This window comes from Aphelocoma coerulescens, chromosome 1, assembly GCF_041296385.1.
Source record: "Aphelocoma coerulescens isolate FSJ_1873_10779 chromosome 1, UR_Acoe_1.0, whole genome shotgun sequence".
In the NCBI taxonomy this organism is placed as follows: Eukaryota; Metazoa; Chordata; class Aves; order Passeriformes; family Corvidae; genus Aphelocoma; species Aphelocoma coerulescens.
This window is the reverse complement of record NC_091013.1, coordinates 52,156,746-52,169,692: the sequence shown is the minus strand read 5'-3', so window position 1 is coordinate 52,169,692 and position 12,947 is coordinate 52,156,746. Positions and strand designations below refer to the sequence as shown.

Sequence of the window (12,947 nt, the reverse complement as noted above, 5' to 3'; positions counted from 1 at the left end):
CTCCAGAGAACCAGAACTGTTTTTGTTTAAAGATGGAGATTGGGCCCCAGGGAAGCCATTTTGTTGAACACACCATTCTGTGGTGAAGAAATACCAGCTTTTGTCAAAGGTTTAATTATTGGAAGACCCATTAAGATTTCAGTTCAGGTTACAAATCTGAAGGAAGCCTAGACTGACAGAGGGGTGCTTGATTTGATGATCATGGGAGCAGAAGAGGAATGGAGGTGGTAGATGTGCTAAATTTGCATTTGAAAAGCTCACCTAGGAACATAGCAATTAGACTTTTAAATATAAAAATATAACTTCAGAGCATCCCAGAAGTATTCCAAAGTACTGAATTATGTAATGGCCAAACCAAGGACATTCCTTGAAAGTTAGGTTATCTGCAAAGTACTGTAACAGAAAATGTCAGAATTCTGAAATGATCTTCAGGAGTTGAAACTAAAGTTTTATTCTGCTTATAAAATTAAAATTGACAGTGTTAAGAAATAATTTTCCTAAATTAATTGAGGTGATTTCTTCCACCATGCTTCAAATGAAAATGCTTCTATTCAATTGTAGTGTACCCACAAACAGAAAGAATGCATCTGCAAAAAGACAGAACAGTTGGGGGAAGAAATTGATAAAATTGTCCAATAAAAAAGTTATTCCAGACCTTCCTTTATCAAAACAGATTGAAATGATGACATTGTCTGGTATAACTTACCGTATCGGAATAACCTGGGATTTTCACAGAAGAAATACTAGATGATCCAAGATAGCTTTATATAGTCATTAAGAATAGCGGTCATCAAAATCCTTGATAAGCACCTGTAGACCTGAAAATAATGCAGAAAATTTACAGCAAGATGTGTTTGAATGCCTCAGAGACAGCATGAACAAGGAGCTGGAGCACCATTTGATTTTGGCTCCTAAAATTATTCAATTGCTTTTCTCCTTTTGAGAGCAATGGGGAGTTACTCTGCATTTGTATCCTAATTGTGAAAGTGAAGGAAGCCAATTTACTACCTACAGGAGCATGCATTGATGGAGAAAATGAATAGAAGCAAAGTCAGTGCTGGATCCTCTAAGGTCTGCTCTCCCAACACCCGCAGCTGAATCACAGGAGAACTGCAAGTGAGACCTGCTGCCTTACTGAAGTGTGGAGATCCACGGGTAATGGGAAGATCCAGAAGCAGCTCCTTACTCTGAGAAAGATTTCATGCTCTGCTTCACTTCAGCATTTAATCAACCACAAAAAGTTTATTGCTGTGTATACTCCAGTGCCAGAAACATTATCGCCTAATTAAATTGTTTCATTGTTTTGCTATATCTAGCAACACATCTCTTTAACTCTCTGTTTTATTTAGCAGTGAGTTTGCTTTAATGTCCTCAGAATGGGATATTAAATTGAAGGGGTGGCTGTTTAAATTCAAGTTCAAATCAATAATACAGGTAGACTTTTGCTGCCAAAGTCTAACTTAGGGCCTTTCACTTTGCAGCAGTCCTGTGTTTGCATGTGATTTATGACTATTCCTCTTGGTGGGACATATGTTTCAAGGCCTTTTCACTGTTTAAGCTTTCTGTAATCAGTGGAATTTCTCTCTTCTGCAGTTCTTTTGGATATACTGCCATGCTGAGTTTCATTATTAATTTCAGGTGTCAAAAGGGCAAATATTTAGATACACCTAGCCCTCATAAAACCTGAAATTCTGAATACACGGAGCCCCTCTAAATAGTGAATTTATTATAAATACCCTAGATTCACTTTGTGTTTATCCTTTATTAGTTTTAAGAGCTCTAAATGGATGATACTTAAGTGTTCAAATGCCCTCAAGGTTATTCCAGATATTTTGAGATGGTTCAAGCCATAAGGTTCTCATTCCTGCAACTATAAATCATTAGTTACGTTACATTGCTGCAATTTTATTATTTCATTTGCATAATGAAAATTACTATATAAATAACTTTGCAAAAAATGGGTTTATATCACAGTATAAATAATTATTACCTATTTAAAGGGAAGAGAAATAGAATTTTGTCACCTGATGGCTCCCAAAAAATGTTGCAATTCCCTTGTTCATAGTTGAAAAGTTTATTGTGTCTAGTAAATTTTAGAGTTACATAGATGAAAGGAAAGGAGGAAGTACATAAAAGTTGTTTGTCATGGGATTTTATTAGGAAGATTATTTTAGGGAGAAAATGCATGCTAATGCATGACTGGTAAAACTCTGGCTGTGAGCTGAAGTGTGGGGTATTACCAGAAAAAACAACCTCTTTAACTTCTGCCAGTAAACCCAGAAACTGGGGAATTCAGGATCCCTGTCAGAAATGCAGAGGATTATTCCTGAGCTCAGTATCCTCCAAGCTGGTAGAGGAGCCATGTGTCACATTGGTCCCCCCTTCCCACCGCACAGACACCTATGGCAATGATGCTTGTTCAGCACTAACAGGGACAAAATGTTCCTTTCACGTGGGGGAGGGCATCTTCAGCAAGGACAAGCAGAGGACCCTTTTGGGTGTACAGAAATCTGCAATATCTGTATTTAAGTTTACTTATCACATCTTCATACTAGCTGATGAAAGTTAACTGATAAAATTTTTCTTTCTGCTCATAACCCTTGTAAAAAGTAACTGCTTCCCATGACCTTTTCACAAAGTGTTCGCTTCTCCCCCATTAAAAAAATAAAAATTATGCTTTATTGTAATTTCTTTCAAACACTCTATATAATTTGTTCTCCATTTGTCCATAATGATAAACCAGCTATCCTCTTTTCTAAAATGCAAGAACTGTGCCTTGGAGATAGTCCAGTCACTTTCTAAATGCACTAAAGTTATAATCTCACATTTTGTGGATACTAAAAAGCTAGATGCAGAGGAATTTTCCAGCTTTCTCCAGCATCCTATGAAGTTTTCTTTCCTCATCCAAGCTAGCTGAAAACAGTTTGAGGCTTTTCTAAACCAAGACTTTATCTAACACCTGCTAACTTGTTTTTCAGTGATGTTATGGTACATTGGAAGGTTGTTTTGAAATGAGTGTTGTGGAGTCTCAGCCAATCATCTTGGGGGTTGTTGATTAAGGGACCAATAATGTCATGCCACTCTTGCAACCCAAGTTATATAGCAGGATTTATAATTAATTAAATAAGCCCATTTTCTCCTGAACTGGAGTCCTGTGTCGTTCTTCTTACCGTCCTCAGTACAACAGAGACAGCATCTAAATTCTCTTTTTAAAATATTTGAGTATTAAAGGTAGTTCTGGGCCCTGACCCTCCAGAGCTAGGACCAAGATGCAAAATTCTTATAAGAATCCCAGTTGTTTCTGAATTGTTTAGGTCCTGTAAAGTAACCTTCTTTGCAAATGTTAAGCAAATGTTAAAAAGGGAAATGCAAAGTCAACAGAAAAGAAAGCAGTTTCAATCACATGTAGCATCGTTTCTTTTTTTAACCATTTCTTATGCCAAACAATGATTATGTGACAGTTTTTAGGTGTTGATCAGTCTAAATAAAGCGTTTAATTAGATTTGATAACAGACTTTTTAGCATACATCAATCATCACAATTTTATAAACCAAAAACATTGTGTTCAAATGGATGTTGACAAAAGAGAGAGAAGGTGTACAAAAATAATCAAAAAAATATCAAGTAATAAAAGTTTGCAGTTCCCTCTTCACAAAGACAGTGCTTAGTGAGGATCACAACATAAAGTATTTGTAAAGAAAGGGTTACTTATCACTAACTTTTCAGTCTGGTATTCAAACAATCAATGACTAGAAACCAGAAATCTTGACATGAAAGTTCTACCTACAAGTAATAATCTCTGAGTAAATTTCCATGATAAGAGAAATAGTTCATGATAGTTATGATTGTTCATATGTGATAGTTAATATATGATAGTTAATGAGGAGAGGAGAGGAGAGGAGAGGAGAGGAGAGGAGAGGAGAGGAGAGGAGAGGAGAGGAGAGGAGAGGAGAGGAGAGGAGAGGAGAGGAGAGGAGAGGAGAGGAGAGGAGAGGAGAGGAGAGGAGAGGAGAGGAGAGGAGAGGAGAGGAGAGGAGAGGAGAGGAGAGGAGAGGAGAGGAGAGGAGAGGAGAGGAGAGGAGAGGAGAGGAGAGGAGAGGAGAGGAGAGGAGAGGAGAGGAGAGGAGAGGAGAGGAGAGGAGAGGAGAGGAGAGGAGAGGAGAGGAGAGGAGAGGAGAGGAGAGGAGAGGAGAGGAGAGGAGAGGAGAGGAGAGGAGAGGAGAGGAGAGGAGAGGAGAGGAGAGGAGAGGAGAGGAGAGGAGAGGAGAGGAGAAAATTCCAAGGTTTTTATCAGACATCACAGAAGGTTATCACAGTGGCCTCACTGGATTTTCAAGCTAGGAGGCAGCAATAGTTCAATATGCTGTGATAAAGTAACAAAAATTGCTAAAATGCACAAAATCTATTTTGTGCTTTTTAATATGGTTTTGACAGCAGACTTAATCTTTGCAGAAGATATAACCCCATTTAAAAATGGGCCATAATTACACAATTTAGCTGTGTACTACATGGGCTAAGACACACCTAATTCAACTGACAAATAATAAAAAAAAATTTTAAAAACCACACTGAATGAAAAAATGTAGATTCATTGCCTTATGACTGAAAAAGTACTCACAAGTCTCTATTTCTTGTATTTAAGAACTTCTATTTGTAAGGAAGGGAAATAACCTTTACTGTATTGTTGGAATAAAAGGAACTAGATGATTCATCTCTGTGAATCTGCTTGTTGAATTTGATGGATCATTCTTAAAAGCGACGTTGCTAATCTTCAGGTTTTCTTTTTTAGGTTATTCACAGATCAGTGGGTTTTCCAGCTAATACAGGTCCTGATGCTCTTCTGTCTTCACACATGGTATTCATCATATCTTGACAAGAAAAGACCTTCAGTCTACAAATAACCTTCACTGAAGTAAGACATGTAAGTGGGTTTCTATATGAAAGATAGATTTTATGGCTGAATAAAAAACAACTGTAGTTAAAAAAGTGTCATTGCATGGCCCTATATGAAGATTTTTCCTCAAAAGAACTTTTAGTATTTGTTGTTAAAAATCTCTTATAGATAAAAAAAAAAAAAAAAAAATTGAATTATTTTATCATTAGCCACAAATTCAACAGGAAAGGAAGATCAGTTGAGTATTTTATCATTCTGAAATGTGCAGCCTTTAAAATATTTAAGTATCCACATTAGTTCTTGTCAAACTAGCACAAAGCAGTGCATAATATGACCTATGTGTAAAAGCAGAACAAGATAAGAGGCTTTGGTAAGGGTGAAACATTCACAATATGGTTACTTCGTGCAACAGTTAATAATTTGGTTTTCTAACAGTATATTATTATTATTATTATTATTATTATTACTATTCCCCAGCAAAGTGACAAAAATAAAACATTTCTGTCTCTGTTAGGCAATTCAGCATCAATACTACTAAAAAATAATGAATGCTTGTCAGTGACAGCAAACTTAGCACAGCACAAACCTGATTACATTTTGCTATCCTGTGCTACAGAATCAATTTAGTTTTGTATCAGAAGGATTGGTCAAATTTTACTATTTGCAACACCACCATAGTCCTAGTGAAAACAACAGATCTCTGATATTGCAGGCTAGAACTAACTCTTCCTCAAGTGATTAACTGATTTCAAAGGGCAAGAAGGAAAGAAATTATCTCTCTTCAAGGAAAACATTTTTTAAAAAATCTAAAAAATAATAGACAAACTAGAATTACATCTAATGAAATTTAATTTCTAACATTTGTCACATAGCAGTCCTATGACGTGTACTAAAGGATGTTTTGATACATTTTTTTCCTCATTAGGAAAGTTTTCCTCATATCCTGTGAGGAACACTAAGAACTCCCTTGTTTAACGTACACTATTTTCATGTAGCATGTAGAAGCTTAATATCTTCATGATGTCCATTCCCAATAAGTCAGCTGGAAAATGGTCTCTGGTTTCCAAGAAGGCATAGGGGGTGGGAGAAAATGCTTTGGTACTAGGGAGACTTGTTGAGGCCCAGTGATCTATCTGAAACTCTCTCTCCTACAAACACATAACAGCACACTTAATTTGTGGTCATACTACAGCAGAATATTTTTATTTTCATGCTGAGCTAATAATGAAATAAAATTTATGCTAACAACAATACAAATGTCAGGACATGCCCCTTGAAGAGGTAAATACAATATTAACATTTAATTGACTGAATTGTTGAGCAGAAAGATAAAACGCAACAAACTAAAATCTGACAAAGCTAAGATCATATATTTTGATCATTTTCACAAGGAATTTCATATCATTTTCTTCATTGTAGATATCTGAAAAAGTAAGAGAATTAAAGCAATGTTTTTAAAGTGCTCTGGAAAAAATGCTGTGTTATATTAAAAGAGTTACTAAGAATGAACAGCAAACATCAATCTCTAAATGCCTCAAGATACAAATACAGTTCTAAGTGGGATCAAATCAGTGTAGAACCAGCTATAAACATAATGCATTCAGATAGTACCATGTAGTCCAACATATCTCATGTTATTTACTTTGTTTGTTTTCTTGTTCTGTTGTTTAAATTATTGGACTTAACTATATCTTATATGTTTGGATCTATTTGATTTGAAAAATCATATTTTCTATACCCTCAAGTATCCCAGGGAACTGGTAAGTACAAAATACCATGACTTCTCTATTCAAAGCAGAGGGTGGTTTAAAAATATTTTAAGATCTTGATATGTAAACAATTGAAAATGCTTGATAAGTTTGTATACATACAAATTCTTAAGCAAAACCATCATATAATAGTTAACTCTGAGAAGAACATCATGCACTTAGAAATTTGAATTGTTTCACCTTTCTCAGAAAACCTCTAATAAAGTAATGCCATTTCCAGCTTCAGAGTTGAAGAGTTAAGATATGAGAAATGCATTCCTTATTGTGAATGTTGTATGAATTTTATTATTTTTGTGTGTGTGTTTTGAAAGAATTAGAAATTCTGAATCCCATTTGAAATTTATTATCTCAAATTTCAATGCAAAAGTCATTTTTACTGGAGACTGACTGAAATGTCTAGAGAACCAAACGTTATTCTTCCTACCTTCAGAAAACTCATGTGAAACTCAGTCATCAGTGTTAGTAGTAACTTGGAATGTTATCAGTAGTTCTTCACAATATTGATTTTTTAGTTTAAAATGTATTTAGAAAAAATCAGAATAATAAGACTTCAAATTAAATTTGATAGTAGTGTGCTGCAAATTTAGTTCAAAATTATTTTCTCATCAAAAATCCAACAAAAACATAACCATTTATTGTGCTGGAGCACAAGCCCACCACATGCTATTACAGTAAAAGATAGGCATTATTTCCATCTGGCTTTGAGCACACAGGATATTGTATAAACTACCAGAAGAGCTCTATTTCATTGTAATTAAAATTTAGTGTTACACTTAAGCAATAAGGCAACTCCAGGAGATGTGATTATCATGAGATAATGACCTTGGGGTGTTACAAGGCAAGGAAGCAACCAAATGCCTCTAATCCTCCAGGGGGTGCGATTATTTCGGAATAACCACACCCCCTGAGGACGTGTGATTAGTATCAGAGACAAAGTCTGTACCGAGAATACAAATATGATTTTGTAGGGAAATGTTGGGGGGCTGGTCTAAGTAAAGTTGGTAATGAGGAGTGCTGAAACAGCAGTTTTGGATGAGTTGTGTTTCTCACGTGCTAATTCTAAAACGTCTTTAAGAATTCTCAGGACACATATAGAGCTGACAATGATGTCATACCTGTATAAGTAATCTTCCACAAATGCACAGATCTAATCTTTTCATCCTATTTTGGTTTCATAATTTCCATTTCATAATAGCAATAAACTGTGGTAAGCAATGCATTTCTGGGGGATTATTCCACTTCTCAGGTGGCTGAAGTCACTCAACCTTTAGCCTCATATCTTTCAAGACATCTGAGAAGTGCAATAACTCCCCAGAAATGCACTGCCTGTCATGTCTTATTGCTTAATTACTCTGTACTTATCAAGTAGTTGCTCTTTAAATGAATGCAGAAGCACAGTATGTTTTACAATTATGGTGTGTATAGGAGCAGTATAACACTGTTATGGCAAAACATAAAATAAGTAATTGTTACAGGAGAAGTACAAACTGAGGCTGCAGTACAAACTACGGTGCAAACTATGATGTCTGTAGAACACTTTACTGTTCTGATAAGTATCTTGTGTATGGTTAAGTAATGTGACATGTTCAGCTTTAATAAGGATGCAAAACAGGAACCAGAAGGAAAAGATACAACAGATAAAGCAAAAATAAACTCCAGTTGCAGAATTTATATTCCTCTCGCTATTGATAGCTTTGGGAATATGTAAACATTTCTGAAACTAGTAAAATCACATTAGTAGTGATTCTAGTAATGAAAAGCAAGTCAAACCAGTGTATAAACAACAATGAGGAGAGGCCACATATTGCTATTGATCTTTCAGAAAAGAAACTGCCCAAAAATGGGACATGGTGAATAAAAAGCAGCTTTTACTTGCAGTGAAAGGAAATCCTGCTTGATTTTTCATGAAATCCTTAAAACTAAGATGTTATTCACAGTTGTGAGCCACAGGAAAGAATGAATTGGAAAACTCCATTTGCACACTTCCTATGAGAATTATTGTTGAAACCATCACAGCTAGTCACTGTAAGATCTCACTTCAGTTTCTTTCTGGAGTGGTTTCCATCCTTCCTTTCTTACAGCTAAAACGGGGTTCTCTGGAAGTAGGTGTTTGTCTTAGTGAGTGAAAAGAATAGAAGCCAAGACAAAGCTGTTCAGACTTCAAAGGCTAGATCTTATGTGTTTGACTATCTACATAGGTTCACAATCTACTTCTGAGCTACAGAAGGTCAGAAATGAAAGATTTAAAAAATATTGGGAGCATGGCTATGGATATCGTGAGTTCAATATATGTTTGAAAACATCTACTTATGACAGAGACCACCTTCCCCTCCTGGTGGTGCTAAAAATAATGTCCATCTTTTTAAAAGCAGGAAATGTATGAACACACATTAAAAAAAAAAAAAAAAATCACATATTTATCTACAGAGTTTGGAACCCTACATGTCTAGGAGGAGCCACACACAAAGATTCAGCCAGTCTAGGAATTCTGTTGCAGTTAAGTAATTCAAAGACAAGGAAACAACTTGGCTGCTTTCATTTAAGGATACTAAGCTCAAAGGCAGCCTAAATAATTTGAAATGCAAAATGATACATTTAGCAGCGTAACAAAATAATATTTATTCACAACTGGTTTTGTCTGAGTTGTCTGCACCATGTAAATAAACTATTATACAGAATAGATATGATTGCTAATACTGATTGTCTCATTTAGAAGTGGATTTTTATGCTAATGTAATATATTTCAGTAACAGAACTATAATGATTCATTGAAAGAAAAATAGCTGAAATTAAATATTACTTTACACTTACGAAATATCTGTCTTACATTCACTCATTTTGCCTTGCTGGCAAAATAAATGCTTGGGCCTGCTCAGGGAGATGAAGGCATCCCACTGAAAGCAGCATTACAAAAATGACCGACATATGACATATGACAGACATACAAATGCAAGTACAACACCTCAGAGCTTCGCAGAATTTTTTCTCTCATATGATACATAAAGAAGCAAGTTCCTTTGGTAGAAAAAAGGCTGAATTTGGACAAAATGAAAGCAAAACTCCCCTCATTACCCTGATAATATGTGGCTCAAGAAAACTATAATATATAACACACATAATTGGTGAATCTGTACCATATAACTATGAACCTGAAGGAAAAGAGACTTGAGAATTTCTGCCCAGACTCATAATGTAGCACTATCTCTGTTCATTGCCGTAGAAAGATTAACTCATGTTCTAACAAGCTCCTTCATATTCTGCCTCCACTTTGATGGTAGGAACTTATCTATTAACGTTGAATACTCATAGTGAGAAATTTTAATACTCCGCCAGAGTAGAAAAAAAGGCTTGCCATGCTAGCATCCTAATTTTCTCAATAGTTACTGTCACTGCAACCCTTAATTTAGAGCGCAGAAGTAGCACAATGGCAAATTATGGCACTCCTCAAAAGCTTCACCTTCCAACCCCAGCACTGTGATTGTGTCAAAATTTGAAAGAAGAAGAAGAGTTTATTTCTCTGTGAGTGTGATGTCACGTTGAGCAAGAAGAAACACATGAAGTGAGGAGATTTGCAATGCCAGTGTACTAGTTCAGAGCTCATCACTGACAGAAGAATTTCTGGAGAATTGTTCTCGGTAATTTTTTAAACTTGCCACTTCAAAACTTCTTGAAAACAGCTAATGAGGGTGCCACAATCTTGAATGTCATTTAAACGTAGATATATTTGCTTTGTCTGTTTAGACATCATCTGTTTCTTATCAAAAAAAAAAAAAGGGAGGTATCAAAGAAAGAATACTGCATACAGAAGAGCACTAAGAAGGGATTTTCTTCCTAACTACTAGGGGATTTATTCTCAAATGACGTTACTTGGATGGTGATGCCTTTTAATGCCTTGGGTAAAGATATGGAAGGTAGGTCAGAGATGAAGCTATGTAAAAACTACAAGTTGTTTTTCAAAGACTAAGTTAAAAATTGTCAAAGTGCTCCATGATCATTGTTTGATCAGCAACAAGTCCCAGAAATATTAAAAATCCACTCTGGGGCTATGTACAAAGGCAGTCACAGAGACAAAGAAACATGATGTATTATCCCAGAGGATGGCATCATTTGTATGTTCCCTGTGGACCTGAAAGGTCTTGTAACCCCCAGTATGAAAATGTTTAATTAATTAACCTACCTGAATTCCTCTCAGCTAGAGCCAAGGCTTTAATATACAGCCAGTGAGTGACACAGACTATATTAAACCAAGGAAGTTCAGAAGCAAGTACCCTAGGCTGTCTTCTGACCAAAACATGCTGGCACCTTTCTGCTTCTTGGAGCCCAGGAACATAGAAAGGGGATTAATTGCTCTATCAGAAAAAAACAAAAAACCAAAAAAACATGCCAGGATGACTGGGGGGGGTCAGGTCTTTGACATGCACAGCAGCAAATTTCTGCAAACAGATTCTGACTGTCATACCACACTAACTTTTTTTCCTGGCCTGTCAAGGGGCAGAGCAGTTTTTTGGTCCACCTGGCAATTGGGAGCCAAGAGAGAGGCAGGGGAACAGGCCAGATGGGTCTCCCAATCAGTCAGCATTTACGTAACTCGGTTCATCTGGCAGAAGAGCCAATGGTCCTCCCAGCCCAGTTTGCAGACTAGAGAGGGAACTGGAGAAAGGAGGGGAATAGTGTCTCTGGAGTATTGCAAGAGCAAAGATAACAAGCACTGAAGTGGAAGAAGACAGGGATATCTGAGAGTTATCTTTTTGGCAGGGGGTCACTTGGGGTACTAAGATAACAGAGACTTAAAAGTTTGGAGGGAACCAGGGAATAAAAGGGCCCAGCAAAACACTCCATTGAGCAGCTGGTGTAGAGGGAATGGAAAAACTGAATCCTTTAACATCTCAGTTTAAAGTATAGGCTGCTTCTAGGACTAATAACTTTTTAACATTTCTGATATGAATTTTGGGTAAAAAACTTGTCTGCAGACAAAAGTATGATTTCTGGGAAAGTGGCTGTAATATATTCCAAGCTGAGCAAGTAATTTCTTCCCATTTTCTACATCCAAATGCTGAATGGAACTATCTCTGCTCAGAAGCATCATCTGGATGAGGAATGGTGCAGTCAAATTTAAAAAAAAAAAACAGATAAAACTGAGGCAACAGACAAAGACAAGGGAAAAGCTGAGTCAAATCAAATGTTGAAGTACTCATGGAAGATAAATAAATTAAGAATAAAAATTGTACCTTGAGGAATTTTCTACAATATGGTAATTTGTACATTGAAAACCCTTTACTGCAAAATGGAGCATCCTTCATCTTACTTGTGAGGCTTGTTACAGTAATTTTATTTAACTCTTCACTCATTAATTCAGTTCAGCATTTTTAAGCACTGCTGAAACCTATCTTGTTGCATTGTAAAGTCAGTATACCAGTCCTAAAATCACAGAGGATGGTAATTTTTGTTTTCTGAATGGTAGATAGCAAAAAATCTTGCTAAAATATTCTGTATGTAAGAATAAAAACTTATTATCATTCTTGATGCTTCTAACCCAGAGGAATTCATGTTTTATAAATGAAATGTTAGATCTTATTTCTTTATTGACTGGCAAAAGCCAGGTAAATCCCAGAAGAATACCTACAGTAGATCTTTTCTGACATGGGGCAATTGGCTGTTTCATTACAGGGAAATCAAACCAGATGTAACTTGATTCTTTATTACCTTCTTGTAGGGCAGAAATGGATCAATCTTTGGAAACTAGTATGGACAATAATTTAGATGATAACTTGAAGAAAGCATGTTTTAGTGTTTAAGGCCAGACAAAACCAGGAAATTTTGCTTTAAAACCTTTAAAACTTAGTGAAAAGCACTGCCGCACTTAAAATATAGGGATATTTTGTCAATACTGGTAAAATAAATTTTTACAAAATTTTATTTCATTATTCATTTTAAAACACTTTATGATGTGAGGGCTGGGAAATATTTAAACTTATGTACGGGACTGTTATCAAATGGGTAAATCCATGTGTATTTTATCCATGTTAGATAAGAATGGCAACATCCCCAGATCCCCTCATTTAGAGTGACCACTTCTCATTTCTCTGTAGTCAACAAATACTGCTCATGCAAATTCCATCTGTAGTCAGTTGAGAACAATAGCATTTCCAGATAGGGAGTCAACATATGTCTTTTGGATGTATTTCTATGGATCGAATGAAAACTGCTTTGGAGACCTTCCTTTTCTCTAATCCTTCCTTAGGTAGACTTGAAAAGTAGACTGTATAGAAAAAAAGAATGAATTA

The 12,947-nt window shown here is 35.9% G+C and overlaps 1 long non-coding RNA gene across 2 annotated transcripts; it reads right to left on the bottom strand.

Annotated features, from left to right (window-relative positions):
• Positions 1 to 712: 712 nt before the first annotated feature.
• On the bottom strand, positions 713 to 11,206 carry LOC138118661 (uncharacterized). 2 transcript variants are annotated; one of them, XR_011155248.1, is made up of 3 exons: positions 11,132 to 11,206; positions 10,841 to 11,012; positions 713 to 818 (listed from the first exon to the last, which is right to left on the bottom strand). It is a non-coding gene; the product is annotated as an uncharacterized lncRNA (long non-coding RNA). The 2 variants fall into 2 exon arrangements; XR_011155247.1 differs by lacking the exon at positions 713 to 818 and adding an exon at positions 6,153 to 6,317.
• Positions 11,207 to 12,947: the final 1,741 nt, after the last annotated feature.